The sequence below is a fragment of the Eumetopias jubatus genome, unplaced genomic scaffold (assembly GCF_037043125.1).
Source record: "Eumetopias jubatus isolate StellerSeaLion01/CBP00866 unplaced genomic scaffold, mEumJub1_p1.0 scaffold_4, whole genome shotgun sequence".
Lineage (NCBI taxonomy): Eukaryota > Metazoa > Chordata > Mammalia > Carnivora > Otariidae > Eumetopias > Eumetopias jubatus.
In genome coordinates, this window is record NW_028274810.1 from 118957379 (window position 1) to 118984255 (window position 26877).

Here is a 26877-nt window from a genome sequence, read left to right on the forward strand (position 1 = left end):
GGTTGCCTTAGGAGAGGGAGAAAGGGCTGGGGCAGGGGAGTGAGAACGTGGCAGATATGTAAGCTGATTTTAATAATACCCTTTGAATAATAACATTATAAAAAGTCTGTGTAGGATACAGTGGGTACACAGTAAAAGGAGACATGAGTTCTGGGGTTGGTACAAAGGGAGAGGAGAGATTATTTCTTAAAGAGGCCATGTCTGAGCTGATGAGATCAATAATGCTAGAGAACCTTTCTTGAAAAGCTTGCGTCTGGACAACTTGCAGACAGCAGCTCCCAAAAAGCTGGATCAGTCGCAGCTAACTCCTTGGGACAGCTTTTAAATAATATTGATCCCAGTTCCCAAGCCCAGAAACTCTCGTTTGGTGAATCTAGGGTGGAGGGCAGGAGTTTGTATCTTAAACAGCCCCTCTTGGTGATTTTGATGTGTCAGTAGGCGTAGCAAGCATTGGGGAAGCATTAAAGGTTATAAGGTTAGGTTTGCACTTTTTTTTTTTTTTTTAAGAGAGAGAGTGCGCCTGAGGCTGGGGGGGAGGGTGGGGTGCACAGAAGGAGAGAGAGAATCTTAAGCAGACTCTACTTTCAGTGTGGAGACTGACATGAGGCTCGACCCCATGACCCTGAGATCATGACCTGAGCCAGAACCAAGAGTCAGATGTTTAACTGACTGAGCCACCCAGGTGCCCCTTTTACTTGTGTGTTTTTGTTTTTGTTTCTGTTTTTTTTGGTTTGCATTTTAGATAAACCTCTCTGACCTCACTGTGGAGGGGGCAAGGACAAGGAGTCAAAAGAACCCAAGGTAGAGAAACTAGTTCCAGACCATCGTACAATATTCCATGGAATAGAGATGCTGAAGCTGGGCCTTTATGATGTGTGCACACCTACTTGGTATGTACCTACTATTTGTTACTATTTGTTACCCAGACTAGACTGAAAATCCCTTCCACTTCTAAGATTCTATATCTTACTGACAATTTATCTATCTATCTAAGAACATATATATATATTTCAATTTGGTTCTTAAATTTTTAATCGTTTCTTTACAGGTTCCATAGACCACTTTTGACTAAGAAAACTGTAGAAAGTTAGTAACTGCCACAAGCAGATGCCAGGCCGCGGCACATGTCAATTTTCCAGAGTCCTGCTTTGCGAGGTGTCCGAATGCACTGCTCCGGGTCTCGGTTCACACTCGCTGGAATCAGTCACGGCAGAGTTTAGTCCACAGGTTGCTTCTCGCTGGATTTCTTTGTAAACTCTTCAGCATTCTTACAGAATTTTTTATGGTCCTTAGAGTGTTCTTCAGCTAGGGAGGCCCAAAGTGGGTGCTCGGGCGGGGGGTCGTTCGTGCTATGAGGGACTGGATTACTTGGTTGGTTTGGGTTGCTGGCTTCCAGTTTTCAGCACTAATTACCGGCAGACAGATCTGCCCCTTTTTATCCATGTTTAGGTGATAGATCTTCGTTTTAAATGAGATCTTTGGTGGTTTGAATGGGTACTCCGCTGGAAAGTTGATTTCGATTCTGAAGGCCCGCTTATATGGAGGGTTCTCAGGAACAAGCCCTCACCAAGTCAATAAATTACCGTCATCAACCTGGAAGTTTTTCATTCCACATTTGTGGATTTCTTTAAGCTCCTTCATCAGCCTCCTGCTGGCCACCATTTGGATCTGGTGCTGCTGTTTTCCCATATATATGTATATATACATATATATGTATAATTTATTTATTTGAGAGAGAGAGAGAGAGAGCATGAGCAGTGGGGAGGGGGAGAGGGAGAAGCAGGCTCCCCACTGAGCAGCAAGCCCAATTCGGGACTCAGTCCCAGGACCCTGAGATCATGACCTGAGCTGAAGGCAGACGATTAACTGGCTGCACCACCCAGGCGCCCCCCCCACCCCCCATTGATTATATTTAAAGATGCTTTGATCAGTAGAATGTGGCAGAAAGGAGGTTGTTTGAGTTCTGAGCCTCGGTTGTAAAAGACTTTGCAAGCTTCCTCTCTTGCTCATCCCAGAACCTTGCTGCTATGTCAACAAACCCGGACCAACCTGCCAGACAAGGTATAACTACACAAAACAGAGATAAGCTATTTTGGCTGAACTGGGAGATGACCACAAGTACATGAGTGAACCCAGCCAAGATCAGAGGGAAACCGCCTGGCTGATTTTAGCCAAATTGCCAATCTACAGAATTAAGGGCCAAATGGTCTGATCAATGTTTAAGCCACTAAGTTTTGGGGTGCTCTGTTATGCAGCAAAAAGTAACTAATATACTCCCTTTGGCCCTAGGGCCTTTACATATGCTGTTCTCTTTGCTTAAAACACTCCCCTCTTGGCCTAGTTAACTTTTTTTTTTTAAAGATTTTGTTTATTTGTCAGAGCACAAGCAGGGGGAACGGCAGGCTCCCCACGGAGCAAGGAGCCCGATGTGGGACTTGGTCCCAGGACTCCGGGATCATGACCTGAGCCAAAGGCAGACACTTAACCAACTGAGCCTCCCAGGTGCCCCTGCCTAGTTAACTCTTACTCATCACTGATCAGAAGAGTTTTCTCTGATCTGGATTAGCTTAAATCCCTCCACTTCAGGTTCACGTTGCATTTTACATCCCTCTACTGCAATAGTTGTAATCTTATATTTCTCTGTGTGTATTATTGAATTACAGTCTTTCTTTCTCCAAGGCTAGACTATAAGCTTCATGAGTCCAGGAACAGCATCTGTTTTGCTCACCAGTACATTCTAGCACCTAGTACAGTCCCCAGCACATAGTAGGTGCTCACAGAGCATTGGTTGAACAAAAGATTATGTTACAGCCCTGGAGGACACAAGCCTTTGGGGGTTCTTCTTTAAAATAGCCCTCACACCAGTCCTCTCCTCCCACTCTCAGGGGAATTAACTGCATGAGAATGTGCTTTGTAATTTTTAAAGGTCTGTACAATTGTCAGTTCTTAATTGTTAGTGTTATTATTCTGGGGGTGCAACAGCTGGCTTTGGGGGAATCCTTTCTTTCTCATTCCCCTCAAACGGCCCCAGGCAGTTTCCTAGCAGCTATGATTGCAGCTAGATAAGCAATTTACAGGCTGAAAATCTTGCTTAGAGTTAAAACTTGGGTGTGTAAATATCTCCGTTGCTGTGCCCTAGCAAATAAGCTCCAGGCTGGTTAATTGCAGAACTTGGTGGTAATGATACCAATGCTGAGTTCAATTAAGGACTATTTACAAAACCACGGGGAGGATTTTCCACTTTTTCTGAAACAGTAGGCACGGACTAAGGGACCTGCTATTTTACAGTATAAATCTATGGCTCGGATACACCATAAAATCCTTAGATATGTAGTCTGCAAACTCCATGACCTACTTGGATCCCCAGAGCTCAGTTTGCAACAAGAGAGCATGAAGTTAACAGTTGAATTGCTCAAAGATAGATCCTCTGTGTGCAACTTTTCTGAGCCTCAGTTTCTTCATCTGTAAAATGTACAGTATTAATAGTCTGACCTCATAAGTTTATTTTGAGATTACATGAGATGATCATTAGAAAGTGCCATTAGAATCATTAGAACTCTATGCCTGTGCCAGGCGTAGGGAAAGCACTCAACACACTTTAGCTACTGCTTATTATCATTGATACTGTTCCTAATACACATAGTTGCTTCCACTCGGCACAGTGTACCAGCTTGAGAAGCCTGCCCCGAAATCCTCCTTGCCCAGCTTTGCTTACTCAGGAAGTGAGCAGGTTTTCTCACACAGCTAAAGAGGGGTGCTGTTTCATCAAGCGTGCAGGCATTCATTCATGAGATGTGGGTTAAGTGCACAGTGTACGCTCCCGCTCTGATAGGTTCTAGCTGTACAGAGGCGAATAAGAGAGTCCCTGCCGTTGGCCTGCAGGGGAGAGATGCAGTGCGTGGCAGTGAAGACTCCACCAGCATTGATCCCTGGATGTTATGGGAACACAGATGAGAGGCCGACCCACCCCAAAAGGTTAGGGAAGGCTTGCTCTGGGCTACCTGGGGTTCCCAAGAGGAGTAGAGGGTGAAGCCCTTATTAATTTCACACAAAACAGAAGAGAACCTTACTTCCATAAGAGATTGTCGCAATGACCCATTTGTCTGACCCTTTTATCACAAAGCTCCATTATAGCTAGAAATGGAGCTTTTAAAATTAATAACCTAACGATGGAAAGCATTTTCCCTGAAGCTTAGCATCTCTGGAGGAAATGCCATTGGATGTTCATCTTACAGGACCCCTTCAAGTTTAGCTTTTGCAAAGAGGGTGGGTTTTTTTGTTGTTTGTTTTAACAGTGTGATAATAAAGACCTCATTGCCTCTCACAGTCTTGTGACCTGGGCTCAAGCAGTAGCTCTGGGATTGACAATGACTAGATACAGTACGGTGACCAGGTTTTCAGGGAGAAACACCTCTGTGGGCATTGAAATCTGGATTCTGTCCCTGACCATTCTGTCCAGGCATATGCGGCCCTGCTCCATTACAACTTCTCTGTGAATTGGTGAGTGTAACCTGGGAAGGCATGACAGGTATTTCCAACTCAGGGGGACAATCACCGCTCGCCACATCCTTCTATCTGCCCTTCTCCCCTGGCTACTTCTCTCGTTCCTCCAGCTGGAAAAACAAAAATCCCCCCTGGACTCCCCTTAAGCTTCAAGTTACTATTCCATCTCTTTCCTTCATGACTCAGTAGCTTGAAAAATCAATTTTAAAATGTCAATACCACACTATAGAAATAAAACCCTGAATATTTATTATGTTCAAGTACTTTTATGTGGCTTAATTCATTTCATCCTAACACTTTATGATATGTGTACTTTCATTATCCCCATTTTGTAGGACACTGATGCTTAACATTTGAACTTGCTAGGCAAAATCACAGGGCTGGTGGGTGAGTGAGAACTGAAACCCAGGCTACGGGGGTGCCTGGGTGGCTCAGTCAGTTAAGCATCCAACTCTTGGTCTCAGCTCAGGTCATAATCTCAGGTTCCTGGGATTGAGCCCCTGCATCGGGCTCCATGGTCAGTGTGGAGTCTACTTGAGATTCTCTCTCCCTCTCCCTCTGCCCCTCCCACTTGTACTTGCTCTCTAATAAATAAATAAACCTTAAAAAAAAAAAAAAAGAAACCCAGGCTATGGACTACAGTGCAGGTTCTTAAGCACCTGGCTTTGGGTACTTATGTGTGCTGAACCCACCTTCCATTCCTTCCTTCCCTGCTCTCCCCACTCCCCAGAATGTTTTCTTTTTTGCACCAAAGATCTCCAGGTGGCCCAAGTGTAATGGACAGTTATTAGGTTTTGGTGCCCAGTATCTACTTCCTCTTCCTAAAAGCATGTGGTTTCCTGTAGAGTTACCTCTTCCCCACTGGCTCTTGTCATGTGGGGCTGCAATCAGGAGACTTGCCTTTTCCTGGCTAAGGGACAGGGGAATGAGGCAGGCTGGAATCTGAATCATAAGCAGCAAGGTCAAGAAAACTGGAAGAGTTTAGACTTTTGTTCAGTCCAGCTGAGCGTTTGCCAACAAATTCGGTAATCAAGATAAAAAAAATATTTTAATGCAATATTTTGTAAAAGGAAAATTAATGCAAACATTCCAGGATGAATAAAATATCACACTTTTAAAGACAGGGTCAGTATGACTGAACTCCTTTCACCTTGGGATTCAGTATGGCCTGACACAGCACAGTTGGACATTCCCCCTTTTTGGGGGCCCCCCCAGCCTTTCCCCCAGCTCTTCACACCTGCCTCACACTCTCTGTTCCACTAACACCGATGGATGCCCACGGGTGTTGGGGCGCTACATCTGCTCTTTGGTTCTCTGCACGAAAGCCCTTTCTTCTTCCACCCTCTTTGCTGATGAACTCACCCTCCTTCACCTCCTCCTCTGAATGTCAGTTTCTTCATCCATAAAATGGGGATAATAAATAGTTCCTAAGCCATAACCTTGTTATGGGCATTAAATGAGTATTAATATCTACATGGCACCTGACTCCAGGGGAGCACTCAAAGTCCGCACCAACATCAGCATCATTCCACAAGACGGCATTCTGCTGACATGCCTCCCACCACCTGAAGGTCAAGGTTGCTGCTAGATGAAAAATTCCCACCTAGATCCCCATCTGCGTTTCTGACCACCCAAATCTCAGTTATAGACTCCTCCTTCTCCGCTGCTTAGTAAATTTTGGTGTCCTACGGGGTTCTTGTTCAAATCTCTCTTCTGTCTATGCTCTCCCCAGGCCATGTCATAGATGACCCCAGCTTCAAGTGTCTTCTCTTGTCTGTGATTCATCTGTGACACCCAGACCTTGAGGTCCAAATTTCCAGATGCTTAGTGGATGTCTCACCTGCATCTACACACCTCTATGAATATTACCAGTACAAACAGCAACAGAATGAAGGCTAACTAGTTACTCCACACGGAGCCAAGCACTTCACATGGATCACTTCATGTCATCCTCTCAAAAACTTCATTTTACAGAGGAAAAGCAAAACAAGAAAAAAACCCAAAACAACACAACAAAATAGAGGCCGAGGGAAGGGAAGAAAGTTGCCCAAGGTCACGAACCAGGGGAGTGGCGGAACCTGGATCGGAACCCTATCAATGTGACCTAACCATTGGGAACAGGGGTTTCTGCTGAAGAAGATTGTCCAATGTTGCACCTTTTAAGCGATATCCTGACATGAGGGAAAGATGATAGAGCAGTTGTTCTCAACTAGAGAACATTCTGCAATGTCTGGTGACATTTCTGTTGTCACAACTGGGGTGTTGCTATTGGCATCCAGAGGGGAGAGCCCAGGGATGCTGCTAACCATCCTGCAAAGCACAAGAAGCCCCCGCAACAAAGAATTACCAGGTCCAATATGCTAACACCAAGGATGAGAAATCCTGCATTCGAGAAGTCAGTATAAAGCAAGACTGTGAGAAGCTAGTAAAGGGTGTTAGCAGTTTAGGTGCTTTCTCACCAACTGCGCAGGTCCCTCTGCCTCCCCTCTTCCTACCACCCTCGAGCCCACCGCCTTCCCCACCCCAAGCGAAGCTGCAAACTCTTACCCACCACCCACACCGCCTTCCCAGCACAAAGCACAAACAGGAACTCATTATCTTCTACCTCAAGATGTTCCCATCCCATGCTCTTTATCATGGTTAAAAATACCACCCTCCTCCTCCGCCTCCGCCTCCTCACAGGTGAGTGCCATTGTCCCCCTGCGTGTGCTCACCGCCCCCCCCCCCCCCCCGTCTTCACCCATCAGTCATCAAACGGTGTCTCTGCTGGCTCCCCAGGTCCATCCTGCTCATCCTCTGCTTTGCCACTTGACTAACCTACTTTGGGTCAAAATAGTGTCTCACGCCATTTCTTTCCCCAGTTATGAGGCTGAAATCACTTTGTGTTCATCCACATTGGAATGAATTGTTTTCACCCAGAGCATGAATGTCATGAGGAATTAAACCAGGGGGCCTTAAGAGCCCACCTAACTCCTAGTCAAGGATTCCGGGATCAGCTCACCAAGAAACTTGAGTCTGTCTTTGTCCCCTGGACCTCTGCTCTGGTGGACAAGGTGGCTCCCCTCTGGTCCAGGCCTCGTCCCATCCCCCACCCCCCACCCATCCCTCCTCATCCTCGGCACCTGTTCCATCAGTGTGCCCGCCCTCCCTCTTCGCCCTCTCCCACTCTCCTGGGACCTTCCCATCAACCACAGATGCTCACTCGCCCACCCGTCTTTACAGAATCCTCCCCTCACCTCCCACTAGCTAGACAGCCTTGTGTCTGAAAAGAGTAGTCTACACTTGTTATCTCCCACGTGCTCCTCAACCCACTGCAATCTGGCTTCCAATCCCTCCACTCCATTGAAACAGCTCTGGCAAAAATTGTCAGTCTTCTAATTGTCAAATAAAATGCCTATCTGCATTCCAATCCTTGTCTGACTGAACTCTGGGGGCATTTGAGTGTTGGCCATTCCTGACTTTTAGAAGAAATTTCTTCCCTTACCCTTGGTTTTCCATCCACTTCCCTTCTAGGCTCCTCCCTCTCAGTCTTCTTTGTGAGCCCCTCTTCCTCTGCCTACGGTATCCCTCCGAGGTCAATCCTCATCCCAGGATCTTCTCAGTCCACACATTTTGCTCGCGTGAACTCACCCACAGCTTGCACTCATAGCTTTAACCACCAGCAGCTGCAGTATAGGGCGGTGGTTAAGTGTCTGAACTCCAAATCTCCTCTGGGCACCGTTTGGCCTCGGGCCAGTTACAGAACACGCTTGTGCCTCAGTTTCCTCAACTGTAACATGGTGCAAAGCTTTTCAGTCTCATTGTTTTCCATGTCTGAACATGCACCGATTCCTCAGACCATGCTGAAGCTTGTAGTGTTATATTATGTGCCCATACTCATGTTTCATTTTTGCTCAGGCACATAGGGGGTGCCGGGTGAATAAATCTGTGAATAAATGAATGAATGCAGTCCTGCCTTGGGTTCCCCCAGAAATAAACCTTGAGATAAGGAATTGGGTGCAGCTAGTTTATTTGGGAGGTGATTGATCCCAGGGAGAATGAATGAATGGGAGAGAGAGGAAGGAGACAAACGGCATAAAGAGTGACTTAACAGGAGGATTACTAATAGGGGCAAGTGGGCCCGATTCCACTGGGGATGCCCTGAGGAACTATGCTGAAAATACGTTAACATGGTCTATGAACTAGGAAGTGGGCTCTCACCAGACACCAAACCTGTTCGGACGTATCTCAGACTTCCCAGTCTCCAAAACTGTGAGAAATGAATCTGTGTTGTTTGTAAGTCACCTTGTCTATGGTATTCTGTTATAGCAGCCCAAACTGACTGCGACACCACCACCACCACCATCCCCGCCCCCACCCCATGCCGATTTAGGAAACTTCCCCATGCTCTCTACAGCCCAAGACACCCTGGGCATACCTCTGTGAGAGTCATCCTCTCCCTGCTTTCTAAATAGAACTTCCTGATCTGTCTTTCTTGGAGGGCAAGAATAGTTCATCTCTGCAGATCTAATGCCCAGAAGATTTTGAGCACATTACAGGCACTTACCAAATGACTTTTAATGAATTCAAGTTCACCTTGCTCAGGGCCCCACTCAGAGTAAGTGGTCAATAAATGTAGGCTCCTTTCCTTTCCCTCCAAGTCAAAGAGTTTGCCATCTGACTCGGGAGAGCACTCAACGAGCAAGCATATAATGTGATAAATACGTTCTGGAAATGAACAGAAGTGCTGGGGGAGCACAAAGGAGGGAGCAATTAACTGGGACTGTCCCACTGAGACTGCAGTTACATCATCTGGCAGTCTTAATTACTTATAAGCTTTAACTTCCCAGCACCATTAATAGAGCCGTCTAGTGCTTCTTCCATTACCCTGGGCTTTCTCATTTGAGCGCCTCTCCACCAAAGCGGAAGATGCAGGGAGCTAAGGGACAGAGTCATCTGGTCACCGTAATCTTGTTTGTCCTTTTCATTCATCTGACATGATTTTGTTGAGGGTCTCCTATGGGCCAGGCTCTTGGCCCTGGCATCCGGGAGTGATGGAGACAAGCAGCAGTCTGCTCTCATGCAGCTTACCCACGCAGGGGAGACAGATGATAAATAAGCAGCCAAACAGGATAAATTAGGTAGCGGTAGGGGCTCTGAAGCGGTGAAACAGGGCATGTGACGTGGGAGAGAGGTAGGGGTGGAAGTAGGTGCCAAAGACAAGTAGATCAAATGGCCGGGGAAAACCCCCTTTGAGGAGCTGACTTCTGAGCTGTGAGCTGAGTGCCAAGAACAGCCAAGTGGAGATTCTTCCAGGCAGAGGGAACAGCAGCTGCAAAGGGCCTGGGGCAGGATGCCGGACTTCTGGTGCCAAGCCTAGAGTTTGTCTCACTGCTTCTCACCACTGAAAAAGAGCTGCAGAAAAGAGACAAACTTGGGTCTAAAACTGATGTCTGGTCCTGACGTGGAGCAGAGGGGCTGATACCCAATTTTCCATCCACAGCAGGTTCAATTCAAGCTTCTGTTTTCACTCCTTGGGCATGTTGTTCCCTCTTCAAAGTCTGACTGGGTTTCAAAGGAATTTGAAAGACTTAAGAGCAAAGCCACCAAGCGGCATCCTCCAGGTAGAAACCCCTAAATGTGGTATGTTTGTGGGAAACCACAGTGAATCATTCCCACTGGCTTGCCCAGTCCTTGCCTGAGTGTACAGAGATTTACTTTGCTTTTCTCAAAGTTCCTGAAGCCTCTCCAGACTTTTAAAGAAACCCCCACAATGTCCTGACTTTTGGATTAAGAGCAAAATCCTAAGTTCCGTGAAGTTGGTGAGTTTCAGATGTCACCAGAAGGGGGTCTGCCATAGCCACTAACCTTTTCCTCTGCTGAGAGCAGTTTCTGAAATGCTGCAAAGAAAAATAATCACTTGGTGATTAGGAAGAAAATGAAATTCTAAGGCTTTGTAAGCTGGCACAGATACGCACAGCACACACCCCATGAGTTAAAAACCTTCCTTCCTCAGATGTCTCTCATGGTACTAAGAACAATCATGGCTATCATTTATTTGAGCATTTACAATGTGTCAGTCCCTGTCTAAACATTTGGTTTCCAAATCAAACCTATAAGGGTAGCATTACCACCTCATTTCACATTTGAGGAAACGAAGGCTCAGAGAAGTTCTGTGACTTACCCAAGATAACACAGCAAAAAAAAAAAAAGAAGGCGAAGTCCGGATTCCAACCGGCATCAGAGTCTGAAATCCAGACTATTACTGTCCCTCCTCTCCTGGACAGAGAAAATTCCTGCTCCTGCCATTGGACAAAAATGAGGAAATTACCAGCGGGGAAGCAGTGAAAGCGGGCAGTCAGGTAAAGTCATTTCTCTAACTGAAAACAGGGGACCGGTCCAGGAGATGGCAAGTTCATCCTCCGCATAACGGGAGAGGGCAAGTCCCTCTCCTGGTGTTGGGAGGGGTGGGGTGGGGGGTTCCGAAGGGCGCCTGCCAAGGCCAAGGTTTTATCTGGGCACATCCCGGCCCTTCCACCTCTGGGCACCAAGCAAGCAGGGGCCGGCGGGGGCACGGGGCGTGCGGCCGAGCGGGAGGACGCCGAGCCCGGCCCGGCCCGCCGCCGCCCGAGTCCTTCGCGCCCCCCGCCTGGTGCCGGCGGGCCAAGGGTTAAGCGAGGCGGGAGCCCCCGGCGCGGAGCGGCCGCGGGGCCGGGAATGCTTAGTCAGGATTCCGATTTCCTGTCGAAGTGTTGGGATTTCCTGCAGCCCGCGCCCGCCGCCGCCGCCGAGCGGGAGCGTCCGAGCCGCCCGCGCCGCCGCGGCCTCCTCCCCTTGGCACATGGTCGCCCGCCCCTTCCTGCGCCGCGCTCGGCTCCCGCGCCTCGCCGCCGCCGCCGCGCCAGTGCCGCCCGCCCTGCCGGCCGCTCCCGGCCGCCGCCCGCCCTCCGACCTCAGGGCCGCCCGCGCCCGGCTGAGGGCTGCGGCGCGCGCGAGCCATGGAATAATGCCCAGCGGCCCGCCCGGTCCCGGTGAGTTGCGGGGCGCCCTGGGTCGTCCGCGCCCCCCTGCCCGGCCCCCCGCGCCCAGAGGCGCGGGGCGGGCTGCGGACTGCGCCTCCCGGCGGGCCGCCCCGAGCGCGGGGAGGGCGCGGGCCGCCGGCTCGCGGGGGCCGCTCTGGGGGGCACCGACACGCGGCGGGCGGGCGAGCCGGGTGGGGGGGGGGGCGGTGGTTCCGCGCGCCCTCCCGGGGAGGCGCCGGGCCCGCCGGTGGGACGCCCTCCCGGCATTGTCTGTCTGGGCGGCGGGGGAAAGTTCCCCGCGGTTCCTGGAAGGGCGGCCTGGCTCCGCGTTGCCCGTCCGCAGCCCCGCGCCCTGGCTTGGACACCGCGCTGCCAGGCAGGCCCCAGGCCACTTGCTTTTAGAGCAAGTGAGACGAAACGAAAGATGGGGGTGTGTGTGTGGGGGGGGAAGATTCCCAGTCGGGGCTTGGGGTTTGCTCACGGGAAGACTGGGAAGGAGCTTGTGTTTTTCCCGCTTGTACCATATTGGGACCTGCTGCATTTTTTGAGAGCGACGAGAAGTTTAAAAGAAAAAAGAAACTCGCTGGCGTCTGGTATCCTGCGGTTTTCATAGGACCTGAGAGTTCTCGGGCATTCCTAGAGCGGTTTCCTTTAATAATTGATTCTTCCACTAGCGCAGGGGGATGGATAGCCGACTTCAGCCCATCCCGTTGTCAACGGGAGCTCAGGTTTACGTGCACTGATCGGAAAGAACAAGAACTTTCTTCCACTCTTCCCGTAGACTCTATCAGGTTGTCTTGGCAAGATACTTGATTCTGGGATGACAGCGGGGCCAGAGTTGCTGAGTACTTGAGGCCAGTTTTGTCTCTATTGAACCCTTTACCCCAAGGCCTTTCTGTTTTGCAATTGGTGGTCCACTGTTCAGCAAAAAGATGCAGGTCTTTTGGAAAACAGCAGATATCAACAGTTCAGAAAGAAAAAGGATCTTCCATCACCACTGTTTCAACCCCTTGTTTTTAGGCATGCGAGGCTGGGAGCTAGCTTACCCAAGTGGCATGGCCAGTCCTAAGACTCCCAGCGCAGTGCTCCTTTCATTATGGCAGTTTCTGTTCTGGCAGCATGAGACATTTGGAAATAGGTCTTATTTGCATTATAACCTTTGTTGTTTTCCTGTCTTCCCTTGTTCTGTCTTATCTATTACTGCTGCTATTTTTGAGATAAGTGGTTATCTCAAACTTGGTATTTTGAGAGAGTGAGTTAAAAAAAATTCCCTAACCCCTACTGTTCAGCCACCAAATGGATCTGAAACCTAAAATGGGTGGCTTCATTACATAGGGAATTACTTTTCTGTATCCCATTCTTGTGTGCAAAATAGAAACTTTCGTGAAAATAGAAAAAGGGTGGTGTCTTAGCACAAAATGTACCCTATGGTGTTCTCTGGACTTGATTTTCAGTCCTCCGGTATCTTGTGAGCTAAGCAGCCCGTCTATTTTTCTCCTGATGAGAGCTCCGAATGGCTGGTTTTTCATTTTTAGTATGTGATAATGTCGGAGAGAAAGGACTTGTTCACAGGCTTGCCATTTGGTGAAGGAAATTGAAATTCTCTCCACCTCTCACCAGCCACAGTGAGCCAGATTTTTGACATCAGTCAGAGCCTTGCAGGCCCAAAAATGAATGTGTGCATCCAAATGGGGCCCTCCCTCACCCATCGCGAGGACCCACCTCCCAGCTGGCATCTCCACGTGGCAACCCACGGGGCTGACGTCTAAAGGAAAAAGGGAACCCGTGTTACCTGGAACAGTGTGGTTCCTGCATTTTCCCTGTAGCTTCTCAGCTGTGTTTGACTGGGTCCTGCCACCCCATCCTCATTTTTCCCTTTCTTGTTTCCTCTCACTTCTCTTCTAGTCGTTATATCCTGGCATGGATTCGAAAAGAAGTCTTTCCTGTAGGATGCACAAATGATCCCCACATAAGCAGTAGTGGCAAGGACAGCTAACATTTACTGAGCACTTGCTATATGTCCTAGGCATGTCACCTGCTAAGAAGTCCCAAGGAGGAGAGAGAACTCCTTTGGGAGCCTTGCCCAGGAAGGATGCCACTTTTCAGATTCATCTGGAATTGACTCATTCTTTCATTCATTCAGTACACGTTTGCTAAGTGGCTCCCCCGTGGGAGGTGCCAGTCCTGCAAAGATGAATAGGACCCTGTGTTCAAGGCCTTCTGTTTCCAGCCTCATCCTTCCATGTCAGTCAGCGTCACACTTGCTCTTTTGGTTAGTCAGTTCAACAAGCCGGTAGTGAGCACCTGCTCCGTGCTAGCACTGGGTAAAGTCCTGAGGATACAGTGCTGAGCAAGGCAGGCCCGGGCCCGCCCTCAGGGAGCTTGCATTCCAGTGGAGGGCCTAGGCCAAACAGAGAAGCGGCAGAAAAGATGGTGATTTTTGTTAACCGAAATCATGACCAAAGCGGAGTGCGGTGGGGGTGGAAATGGGGGTGGTCCTAGTTTCGCTAGGGAAAGGCCTCTCTGAGACCGAAGACTTGAGAAGAAACTGGCTAGGCAGAGAGGTTGCAGGGGAGGGCATTCCAGGCAGAGGGATTAGAATGTGCAGCCTCCTGTGCGTGAAAGGGCTGGATGTATTCCTGGGAGTCAGGGAAGTTGGGGGTGGGTGGGGTGGGTAAGGGGGTTGGGACGGGCAGAGTGTAAGGGAGAGATGGGGAGAACGGCAGAGGGTGAGGTTTCAGAGGGAGGCAGGTTCTAAGCCATGCTGGGGAGGTACCCCCACCCTCTCCCCGAAGTACAGAGAGAAAGTAGGACTGAGTTTGGGCTCCGGAGTGGGATCGAATTGACATTTTTCAGAGGTTAGTTTTACTGCTTTATGAAGAGTTGATCACAGCAGAGTGGAAGCAGGGGGACCAGTTTTCTCAATCCGGAAAAGTTGGTGGTGGCTTAGGCCAGTTGGGGCCGGAGGGAGATGGGTGTGAGCTGGTTAGAACCTGGAGATAGAACTGGTGAGATTTGGTGATGGATGAAATGGGGGCGAAGGCAGGGAGCGACTCGAGGATGACCCCTGGGTTCTGGCATGAACCGCTGGCTGTCATTTGGGAAGACAGGGAAGAAGAAAGGCGGAACACGTTCTGGAGAGGATCAGGTTCCATATTGGCCGTGCTAATGTGGTGGAGATCTCGGGCAGACATGAGGGCTCGAGACATCGGACCTCAGAGGGTCCCTCTGGACTAGAGACGCTAATGTGGAAATGACCAGGCTGTAGCTGAGCCACCAAAGTGCTGGCCAGCACGTGCCCTACTGTTTCATTTCTCCGAGGGTCTGCTGATGCTCGTCCTCCCGACTGGGATGCTCTGCCTCTCTGTCAGTCTAACTCCTACTCATCTTTGAAAGCATACCCATGTCTTTATCTCCTTGAGGACGCCTCCAGCTCCCCCCGACCCCCAGATCCCTGTGTCTACTTTCATGATAGTATTCAATTGAAGTTATCTTTTTATAGTATCTTATGTTTATGAAAAACTTGATGCAAGCTCTGTCAGTAGTAAGTGCTCAACAAACGCTAACTGCTATTATTATTATTATTGATGGGAGTGATGGAGAGGCATATAAATAAAAATTATATTGGTTAAGTATGATGATAAATGATGTATTAGTCTCCTCTTCCTGCTATAAGGACCATAAACTTAGTGGATTAAGCAACACAAATTTATTCTCGTACAGTGCTGGAGGTCAGAAGTCCAAAATGAGTCTCATTGGGCCAAAATCACCATGTTGGCAGGGCTCTGTTCTTTCTGGAGCCTCTAGGGAAGCTTCCCTCCAGAAGGAACAGGGAAGACTCAGAATAGAAGGCCCTAGGGAAGAATCTGTTTCCTTGCCTTTTCCAGCTTCTAGAGGCTTCCTACATAGGTTGGCCCACGGTCTCCTTCCTCCCATCTTCAAGGCCAGCAATGTTCGTCTGCGTCCTTCTCATGCCACCATCTCTCTAGTGCTCCCTCCTGGCTCCCTGTTCCACTTTTAAGGATGCTTTTGAGTACATCAGGCCACCTGTATAATCTAGAATGTTTTCCCTATTTTAAGGTCCAGTGATTAGAAACTTTAATCCCATTTCCCCCCTTAATTCCCTGTTGCCACATACCCCATGTAAGCTGGCCCATTCACACGTCCTGGGGATTAGGATGTGGACATCTTTGGGGGCTGGTATGGGAAGGTATTATGAGAGTCCTGGGGTCAGGACTCATATCTTCACTGTCCTCTCGAATATTCATTCCTTCATGCAAGCTTTCCACCTTGCCCAGCTTTACATGAGAATGCCTGGTTGAAGATTCATGTCATTGTGCTTTCTTTGGGCTGCAGGCCAAACTGTCCACTTCAACACAGGGACACTAATTTTTCTCTCCCTGCCTCAAGGATAATTTAAGTCCAACCCCCAGGAGGGTGCCTGGGTGGCTCAGTTGGTCAAGTGTCCAACTCTTGATTTCGGCTCAGGTCATGATCTCCGGGTTGTGAGACTGAGCCCCATGTTGGGCTCCGTGCTGGGTGTGAAGCCTGCTTAAGAGTCTCTCTCCCCCTCCCTCTGTCCCTCCCCCTGATCCCGCTCTCAGTCTCTCTTTCTCTAAAAAAAAAAAAAAAATCCAACCCCCCCCCCCCCAAAGCCCTCTCCTCACCCACCTACCTTGTATCCACTCCCAGAAAGGGCTGGGAGGGGACCTGAGTGGCTCAGTCAGTTAAGCGTCTGCCTTCGGCTCAGGTCATGATCCCAGGGTCCTGGGATCGAGCCCTGCATCGGGCTCCCTGCTCAGAGGGAAGCCTGCTTCTCCCTTTCCCTCTCTCCCTGCTCATGCTCTCTGTCACTATTTCTCTCTCTCAAGTAAATAAATAAAATCTTTTAGAAAAAAGAAAGAAAGGGCTGAGGAGCATGAAGGGTTGGTACTCTCTTTGAGTCTGCTGTGGCCGATTTCCTGGCACAGTGTGAATCCCAGTGCTGTGCGTGCCTTTTATGCAGCTGAAACCTCAGTTCCAGCGCCACAGCTAGTGTCCCCAGCCTCTGCCAGCCCTGTTCCCAAAGCAGTCCACAAGCGCGCTCAGGAGGGAGCATGTGGTTCCATCAGGACAAATCCATCTAAACCACTAGGGGAAAAAGTAACTAGAGGGCCTGGCCTGGCAGTGTGCGGCAGGTGGCCCCATCTTCTGAGAGTCAGGGAAACACACCATGATGTGTTGTGAAGCCACAACGCAGTGAGGGGGTAATTAAGACCAGATTTCTAACATCCTCTGGGTTATTTGGAGAAAATGGGTCCTGCCCCGGATACTCCCCAGAAACAGCCGGCTTCCCCGAGACCTTCAGCGTTTTGGAGAGCCGCATGAACTCCGTTGGCCACTGGCATGCAGGGTTGCACTGAGGCAGAGGTCTCTTCCTGCCTGAGCTTTCCCTGCCAGCTTTGTCCGGCCCCATCCTTGGAAATGCCACAGACTAACTCATCTTGTAATATTTTTGGCATTTCCTCTTCCTTTACGGCTTTAAGTCAGGAAATGCGAAAGGCACAGAGTCAGAAAAACAGAAGAGCGATCGAGCTGTGTCTCGGGATCCCTCCTCTGGAGTCTGGTTACACTTGGGACAAAGAAGAGTGCGTGCCGTCCGCGCTTCCCCCAGATGTGGCGGGGGCTCTGGAGGACCACGCCGGGTGCAGATCCTCCTCCGTGGGCAGAGCAGGAAGGAGGAAGTCAAGACGACGCCTGCTGTGGCTTCTGGCGAATGGCTTGCATTTCCCTCATCAAGTCTAATTGTGAGTTTTGCGGCAGGGCCTGCTGCCTTCACGGGACTCTGCCTGTGTGCAACACTACTGTGTGTGCGTTTGGTTGTAATTTTGTACCGAAATAATTATCTTTGCAAGTAGAAATGGAGAAAGAGGGCTCAAGTAAAAATCCATGATATATGCAACTTGCCCTCAAACGGTTCAGAAAAATGACAGATATTGTAAAAATTTAGCGCAAGTGAGGGGAAAGAGAAGGAAAAAGTCCATGGAATGAAATGTTCACTCTAGGTAAGCTCAGGCAGAGGGCTTATGGGGGCTCTTGGCACTATTCCTCATTCTTGAAACTATTTCCAAACAAAAAGGCTTTTGCAGATGGGAGGGGGGGAAAAGAATGCTCAACCATGCCTTTGTAATTGTGACCTTGACAGATACAGGGTGGCTCCAAAGCAGGGTCAGTGGACAGGAAACCAGAAGATTCTGAGGCCTGCTACTGACCCTGCCTTCCCTTCTGCTCTTGCACGTTGTGTACCCAACTGAGAGAATGTCAGAAAAGCACCCCTTGCAAGGATTCTGTGAACAGGAGCTTTACGACAGCCATCTTGTGTGGAAGCGTGTTTGTTCACGTGGTTGCCTCTCCCTCAGACTGAGCACCTCCACTCCTCGTGCCTGGCCCGAGCACATGGCCAGGCACTGACCAGGGAGTCTCAGTCAAGTGCCTCTTCTTTATTGTTCAGCAGTGTTGCCATGTTCGTTGAATTTTCTCATCATTGAGCTTTTATTTTCAATGACTCTACATTTTCCTTCTGGAAATTCTCGTTGGTTGGTTCTCTTTCACATCATCCTGGCCTTTTGTCTTGCTCTTTCTTTAGGGTTTCTCTTCCTTACTTCATACCTTTGTTTTAAATGTACTGACATTCTCTTTCGAGTTGCCCCATTATGTTCATTCTAAAGGAGCCGGTTCGCATTTCCTGCAGACTTCCTGCCAAGGTGGCTCATACTCCTGAGTCTCACCTCTCCTGCATAGAAGTGTCTCTGCAGAGTGGTTTTATGCTTTAGTAGGGGCTCCAAGGGTTTCCTGGATCCCGGACTAGTGGTAACTTTAGGGCCTGAGATGTTTAACATCAGGCTGAAGGTGTAGGTTTGGGCTCTGTGCCCACAACTAGGGCTTTAACATTTGCGCGGGAGCCTTTTCCCCCACCCAGACCCTGAGGCAGACACAAGCGTTCTTGCCATTTCTCTGCACTGAAAGGAGGAAGGAGGAAGAGTTCAGGCCCTCTTTCAGAAGAGGCTGGGGTCCCTGTGGGGTCCCAGCTTTGTAGAGGGGTCTCAGCTCTCCAGTCCTTCTGTAGATGCCAAGCAGAGACCAGCCAGCCTCACATACTCAGTCTTCTTTTTCAGACTAGGAAGAGGAAGAACATTTACAAGAAGGTAAAAATTGCCGTTTTGAGAAAAGAAAACCAGAATCCCCATATCAGAACAGTAGCAACGAAAAGATTTAATTCAGATCAGCAAGCACTTACTGAGTACCTCTGTTTGCCCTGCAGAATGGGGTGGGGGCAAGTTGGGGCTGGGTCTTAAAATGCCTGTTCATCGTGGTAACCCCCAGCACAGAGCAGACTGCAAATGTTTAGGAAAAATGGAAGCGAGCAAGAAAGGAAATTAATGTGGTTGAAGAAGACAGATACTAATGCAGAAGACAGAATACAATTGTGAAAAGTAGCACTGAATGGTGACTCAGAGTTCCGAGTTCTAGTCCAGGAACTGATACTGACTAGTTATGGGACCTTGATGAGCAGTCACTCCCCCCTTGGAATCACACTTTCTCATCTGTGTAAAGGTGGTAGCTCCTGGCCCAGTTACAGTGAGAGCAAGAGGGGGGAGGGGGGAGCTTCAGAGGGTGAAGCATTTTTCTTGTCTTCGAGGCCCATGGGGCAGTGTGTCCTCCAAGACCACCTTGCTTTGAAGGCTCCCTCTGCCTTGCCTCGCGACCACTAGGGACACTGGGTTTTCCGGAGAAGGGCAGCAAGCATTTCAAATCCTCAAAGCTTGTTCAAACTAAGGGGTCTTCGGTGTATGGTCAGTAGTTGGGCATTTGGGTGTTGGGCTGGCATGTGTCTCGTGCGATGTTCTTTCCCTTAGAAGCTCCCGCTGGGACCCTACGAATGAGGGCCGAGGTGCCCCTAAGAGATGCAAGATGGATTTGTGCATTGCACTGCCTTCATAACCTTTGACCCCCCTGTTCTCTGAGGCTGCTCCTCTGGATGGTGGAACTCATGATCTCCCCAGGGTCTGTCCTTTGACCAGGTCCCTCTTTCGTGCCTGAGGTGATTTGGTGGGTAGAGGATAGGGGCGTTTGTCGTGATGCGATGTGAAAACCACCTGGGCTTGGAATCAATAAGGATAGCTAATATTTCTTGTGCATTAACACATGTCAAGTGCTGTTCTAAGCCGTTTAACTATATAAGCTCATTTAATCCTCATAATAACCCAATAAAATAGGCACTGTTTTTTGTTGGGGGGGGGCACTGTTTTTAATCCCCATTTTATACATGAGGAGACAGATACACAGACACTAACTTCTCCAAGGTCCTATAGCTCGTGGGGAACAGGATTTTAAGCAAAGGGATCTGTGTTCATTGCCCACACTCTTGACCGTGATGCAGTATTGCCTCTGAAGACTTGAGTTTGAATTTCATGCGCCAATTCCTCGTGTGGCCTTGGGAGAGTCTGCCCTTAGCCTTTCAGAGCTTTTAGGTTCCTCTTCTGTACATTTTGAAAAGTTTGCAGGTTTTAAAAAATGGTGTTGAATAAAACAATATGTATAGAAAGTGGCTTCGTGCTTGGCATATCATGGATACTAAACAAAGTGAGAGAGATTTTTTTTTTTAGGATTATTTATTTATTTGACAGAGAGAGAGAGGGAGAGAGTACCAACAGGGGGAGCGGCAGGCAGGGAGGGAGAGGCCGGCTCCCCGTGGAGCAGGGAGCCCGACGCGGGGCTCGATCCCAGGACCCCGAGATCATGACTCGAGCCGAAGGCAGACGCTCAACCGACTGAGCCACCCAGGCGTCCCAAGAGTGAGGGAGTTCTAAATGGGATAAGAATTTTTGTTTACACGACCAGTAGAGGGAGGGCACATGAACGAACTAATTCCACTTGGAGTCTTGTCTTTGGTGCACAACTTTCCCTGCAAATCCTGCCCTGTGCTGAAGCACCTAGGACACAAGATGAGAAATCAAAGTTCACGTGCTAGAATTTCTCCTAGTTGATTGGGAGACAAAGATAAATGTTTATCATTTTGGACCATGTCTGTCCACACCATAGGAAAGTTACAAAGGAATCGCCCCAGATATGCAGAGGGAAGACAGTCGTCCCAGTGGGGCGGGGGGGGGGGGGGTGTGTCAGATAAAGCTCTGGGGAAGGAGGTGCCATCTGAGCTCACTCTTCAGGATGGGCAGGATTTCAGTTAATGGAGAGAGTCAGGAACGGTATTCAAGGCGGAGACTAGCCAGACTGAAGTCTTTGTGTTAAGAATGTGCTGGTTATTTTTTTGGAGGGCTAAGGAAAACATTTGTTCAAGGAAAAGGGTAAAGCTCAGTTAAAGTAAAGCAGCTTTTTTGGGGTTTCTCTATGGAATGCAGTCATCCCTGATACTCTCTATCCCCCTACTGTCACAGAACTCCTGATCTAGAAAAGCCAACTGCAGTGTTGTTTATAGACCTTCCCTTAATAGCCTTTTGCAAGTTTCCTCTCCCTAGGACAGTTACTTCCTCGGACCTAAAATAGAATTGTGGAAGGGTGGAGATGTGGGGTATTTGCAGATTATACTCTATTTTAATAGTTACACTTGGAGGTGAATGGGTGAGAAGGTGTAGCAGACACTTGGTTGCTTATCCAACACCCTTTCCCCTTCCGTGCTCCCAGAACATTAATCTTCAGAAGTTTACCTTCTAGGGGCTTTAGGGAGGTCAGTCCCAGCCCCAGGGGTGAATCACTATGGTCCTGCCCCCCCTGCCGGTGATTTGCTTAGGCATGGGCATGTGACACAGGTCTGGCTATGAAATAAGAAGAGAAATTTCTGGGGTTGGGGGGATGGAGAAAGATTTTTCTCCATCTTAAAAGGAGACATTTAGGGGCACCTGGGTGGCTCAGTCGTTAAGCGTCTGCCTTCGGCTCAGGTCATGATCCCAGCGTCCTGGGATCAAGCCCCACATCGGGCTCTCTGCTCCGCGGGAAGCCTGCTGCTCCCTCTCCCACTCCCCCTGCTTGTGTTCCTGCTCTCTCTCTCTCTGTCAAATAAATAAATAAAATCTTTAAAAAAAAAAAAAGACATTTAGGAAGACAGAGCCTCTCCTGCTATGGGACATAGTGGGGTTGGCATGTGATACCTAGAGCGGTGGCAGCCATCTTGGGACCATGAGGGGGCCTTGCTTAGGGAGACCATGTTGAGCCTGTTCAGAACAGAAGGATGGAAGGAACAAGACACTGAAAACCCTAACTTTAGACTATTTTAGGGTTGAGTTTTCTGTTACTCGTAGCTCCAAAATTATTTGTATCAGTACACAATGGGATGGCCGCCTTACATAAAATCTAGATGATTTTTGGTCCATTATACCACCCTTCCCCCAACACACACTTACCCCTTGTGTGAAATACACCACCAAATCATATACTTTTATACCTTCACAGTCTTGCTATATTTTTCCACCTGAACTGCCCTTTCGCTAACTTCTCCACCTACTCAAATTTTAAAAACTTGAAAAAAAAAAGTATGGTTCCAAATGCACCTTCTCTGAGAAGCCTTTACCAGTCCTTCCTGTTGTAATTAGTTACTCTGTTCTTTGGGTACCTGTAACATTTGTAACCCCTCCCTCTCTCCCTCCCCCGCTTCGTTCTTTATTACGTGCCCCCTGAGTAGCCAGCTGCCGTGTTGTACCCTAGCATCATCTTTCAGGAACGGGGACAGGCATGCCCAGAAACTTGTGAGCCAGTGTGTTTTGTGTGGTCATGCGGTAACACAAGGTGTCACCAGGTGCTTCTAAAGAGGCACCTTGCAGGGAGGGGCAGAGAGGCCTTGTTACAGGATGTAATCCTTGAGTTGACTATTAAATAATGCATGATTAGCTAGGACAGAGCAAAAAGAAAGGAAGGAAATTCTGGGTGTAGGGACCCACCGCAGCAAGAACGTGGATGGTAGAGACAGCCCAGGTTGTGCTAGGAGCTAAGTAACCCCGTATGGCTGGAACCTAACGTCTGAGGTGGGATGCATTGGGGGCTGGAGGAGAAGGCAGGAGGAGCGACATCCAGAAGCTTTGACTTTATCCTGAGACCACGGAGGAAACTTAAAAGGTTTGAGGCAGGGGAGTCTTGTGACACTGTCCTTTAGAACGGGGATTCTGGCTGTGTTGCCTTGAGTGGACCGGGTGTGTAGGGCAAGGACTGGAAGCAGGGAGACCATTTTGGATGCTCCTGTAGGAGTCTGGGAGCGAGCCCAGGAGATGGAGGGGAAGGTGCATAGGCAGTTGGATGGGCTGGCCTGGGGACTGATGGGTGAGGGGCCCAGCGAGGAGGGGCTGCCATTGACGACACTGAGCTTTCTGGCTTGTTTGCGAGGCTGAGTCACGTCTGTGTCGCAAGCCTGCAACCTCCTCCAGCTCCTAGCCCTGCCGGTCTGTGCATCCCCTGGCGTGCTGGGTTCGGGCTGCAGTGGGAGACGGAGGAGGAAGAAGTGAGGCTGCTCCCTCTTCCTTATCTTCTCCTCCCACGGCTTTGGCTCTTCAGTTCCTGTTTAAGGGCATCAGGAAGAGGAGCTGTGACGTGGTTTTCCTGGTGTCCCTGCTTCTGAGGTCTGCGCCTTTAGAAGAGGAAAGACTTTCTTAGGGCCTGTGGCTCATCACCTTTCTTTCTTGCTCATCTCCCAAACCAGCCCAGTTCTGGATAAGCCTATCCCAGCGCCTCTGGTGTAGCCCCTTCTGTGCATGCCCACCATCGCTGCCTCAGGCTTCTGTGCCATCTCTCCCGAATCGCCTAGCCGGTTCCTAGCTCACCGTCCTCCCGTTTGTGCCCTCCATGCTGATGCCAGGGGGAGCTCCTTAAAACCAGATCGGGGTCACCCTCCGGCTTGACAAGCTTCAGTCCCCCCCTCCCAGTGCCTGGCTGGTCACGTGAGGAAGAAAGCAGCCCCGGCTCTTCAGCTGCTCAGACCTGGGGTTAGCCCTGGCTCTCTTACTCGCCGAGTGCCCTTGGATGAGCCACTCACCCTGCTGAGCCTGCATCTCTCCCCCTGTGAAATGGGCACGTGCTGCCTTATTGAGTGATGGGTGAGGGAGAAAATATATTACAGGGCCTGCGTGGACATGTGCACATGCACAGGCACTGAACCTCTCTCTCCCCTGTGGTCTTACTCGCCTCAGGGAGTCCTCAGTGCCCACCCCCCGGTGGACTAGGTGCTCTTCACGCATGTTTGTCGAATGAATTATTCCTTCATTCTCTTTCAGCTCAGGCTTTGACAACCTCTCAAGAAGTTTGAGATACTCTCTCAAGTCCTGTAAGGGCCAGAGGGAGTGGGGCCCCAGCCCTCGGGGGTGGGGGGCGTTTCGTGAGGAGGAGGAAGCGGAAGTGGACTTGGGTGCAGGCTTCCTGACTCCACGCCCTGAGTCGGAGTTGGAGTCTCTCCGTTGGCCGCTCTGTGACTTCCAGGAGCTGCCTCCTGGGGCGGGTTGCCAGGGTTCGGGAATGTGCCATCCCCACATGGTGAGGCCGTCCCCGCAGCTCTTACAGACAGCAGCAAACACGCGAGTTTGCATATGCAGGGTCGTGTGAATTAGTGACGTATACGCATGCTTTTTGGAAAGAGTGTTAATGGACGTAACGTGTGTATGTGTGGGCTGTTCCCATCCTGGAAGAAGCTGGGAGTTGGTTGGGGTAAATTGAGTACAGTGATGACATTTTAAGCTCCTGGTTTGAAGGCATTCACAGTGCTGAGCATTTGCAGAGGGGAATCGTGTTGGAGCGGAAACAGAAAGGCTGCGGAGGGTAACCACCTCGTCAGAAACAGAGGTTCTGTGGTGTAGACAGTTGGTACGAGTTTGGATCCTGGACTTAGGATGAGTCCTAACTCAGCCTTTTACTGGCTGACCTTGGAACTTGCCCACCTTGGGCGGGTCCCGAGCCTCCCTGAGCCTCCGTCTTGCTACTTGTCAAATGGGGAGAACGGGACTTCCATCTCCCGGGCCATGGGGGGCCCGACCTCTGTGCGATGCACGTGGAGAACAGTGAGAACGGCCTGCGCGTGCCACCTACAAGTGCAGATATGCCCTGACCTGATGATGATGATGGTTAGGGGTCGAGTTGTACTCTCCAAAACAGATACGCGGAGTCCCAGCCCCGAGGACTTCAGAATGCGACCTCATGTGAAAATAAGGTCTCTATAGAGGTAGTCAAGTTAAAATGAGGTCATTAGGGTGGGTCCTAATCCAGTGTGACCCATGTCCTTATAAAAAGGGGAGCTTGGGACGCAGTGACAGGCAGGTGCTCACAGAGAGAGGCCGAACCGAAGACCCAGGGAGAGGCTGCCGTGTGACTGGAATGATGCATCCGTCAGCTGAGGAGCCCCAGGGGCTGCCTCCAACCCCCACCCATGAGGGAGAGGCAGGGAAGGATTCTCCCTGGCGGCCTCAGTGGCCGGGGTGGCCTGCGGACACCTTGATTTCAGACTTCTGGTGTCCAGAGCTGTGAGAGAGTGAATTTCTGTTGTTTTAAGGCACCTCGCCATTGGTGCTTTGCAGTGGCAGCCCCAGAAATCTCAGACCGACCCGAAGGAGGGTTGCACGTGTCTGGAGATGGGCCTGTGGCATTCATTCAGCTAGCGCTGGCCTGCATCTAGCCTCTGCTTGTCTGTTCTCGTCATGCCTCCAAGTGGCACTTGTTGAGAACTTCCCCGATGTCACTCTGGGAGCAGGAGGTTAGAAGTCTGTGCTCCCAGCCTAGAGGCTGAGAGGGACACTAAGGGGCAGATCGTCAGGAGGTGAAGTGACTGTCCATCTGCCGTGTGACTGTATTGAGAAGGGCATCCGTGGAGCAGACCAGGGGTGAGGGGGGCTTTGGGGCCGAAGGCAGAGACTGGCACAGGACAGTAGCCACGGCCAGAGTGTGCCAGGGATGGGAGGACGGTTCTGTGTGTGGGATGGGGAAAGGGTGCTCCCCGGGGAGTCGGGGAGCAGAAGCACCCCGAGTCTGGAAAAGCGAGCAGGGACAAGATTGGGGAAGAGGTTGGCCCTAATCCTGTGTCCAGGATGGCGAGATGTGTGGCTCTGTGCTTTAGAAGCACCCCTCGAGTGGGGCTCAGCTGTGCCGGCTTCATCTCCGACCTGTGCGCCAGCCTCCCGGTGTGGGGTGCACGGACAGAAAGTTCAGATGGGAGGGAACAAACCCGAGCTTAAAGCAGGGGCAGGGTAACAGTCGGAGCTGTGCTGGGTCGTAGAGACGGCGTTGTGGTAGAAAGGGTGACGCCGTGGGCATGAGAGAGTCCTGGGGCAGAGTCCTGGGTGAGAATGCTCGTTCTGCCCTTGCTTTGGGACCCACCTTTCTGTGCGGAGCAGGGATTAAAATGAGCTCATCTAGGACAAGTGTGTGGCACCTGGGAGGCCCTGAATAATAAAAGTTGGTTTTTTCTCCACTTAACCCCGGAATTCTGGAAAAGGGCTTTGTGCTGCTTATAAAACCCAGTAATCATAGGTGGGTTCTTTCTTGAGGTGGCATCTGGAAGGGCCTGCACTTCATGGGAGCAAAGTCACCGTCAGAAAGGTGGGGGGTGGGGTCCCTAGGAGGAAGAGGTGAGATGCGGGGGCTCCCAGAAGGCCTTAATAATGCTTATTGGCAGGAATAACACTCATGTCCTCATTGCTCTCCAATTACTTAGAATATTGCAGAAAAGCAGGTAAAGACTTCTCAGCTTTGGATGATTTAAAAATAGTCCCTGGACGCAGAGTGGCCAAGCTATTTGCCCCATGACCCCTTCTGCTGAAGTGCCCCTTCCCCACCCACCCCTCCTCTGCCCCTCTGCCAGCGATGACTCTCAGGCATCCTCCTCCCAGCCACTCTGGCTACAAACCTTGGTATTTATTCCACACTTATTTGAGTTTCCACTGCACACCAGCATTATTCTAGGGGCTGGGCAACAGCAGTGAACACGGGGAAAATCCCTGTCCTCACGGAGCTAATGTTCCCCCTGGAGAGACAGACAGCAAACAGGCATCACATGTATGGACATGAGATGGTGAAAAGTGCTTTTGGGGAAAAATTCACTGGAAAGGAGACTGGAGAGTGCTGAGGGGATGTGCTCTGTCAAATAGTGTTCAAGGAAACTCTCCCTGAAAAGGTGACATTTGAGCAATGATCAAAAAGGAGCTGAGGGAGTGAGCTTGTGGCAGTCTGGGGTAAAATGTGCCCTAGACAGTGGGGATAGCCAGTGCAAAGGCCCTGGGGTACCTGCATGTGGGACCATGTTCAAGGAACCTCAAGGGGGCCAATGTGGCGTAGAGTGGGGCAGTTTTTGATCAGGGAAAAGGGTGGTGACACGGGTTTGGGGACATGACCTTGTTGGGCATTTTAGGGA

The 26877-nt window shown here is 50.1% G+C and overlaps 1 protein-coding gene and 1 pseudogene across 2 annotated transcripts in view; one reads left to right on the plus strand and one right to left on the minus strand.

Annotated features, from left to right (window-relative positions):
- Nucleotides 1-1216: 1216 nt before the first annotated feature.
- Nucleotides 1217-1662, minus strand: LOC114211099 (ubiquitin-conjugating enzyme E2 L3-like; annotated as a pseudogene).
- A 15419-nt stretch (nucleotides 1663-17081) lies between these two features.
- ASAP1 (ArfGAP with SH3 domain, ankyrin repeat and PH domain 1) overlaps nucleotides 17082-26877 on the plus strand; it is a 339019-nt gene continuing 329223 nt past the window's right edge. The window contains exon 1 of one of the 2 annotated variants that reach the window (XM_028105646.2): nucleotides 17082-17290. The gene's annotated coding sequence lies outside the window, so the exon portion shown is untranslated. The remainder of the gene's footprint in view (nucleotides 17291-26877) is intronic. The other variant, XM_028105644.2, reaches the window with a different exon arrangement.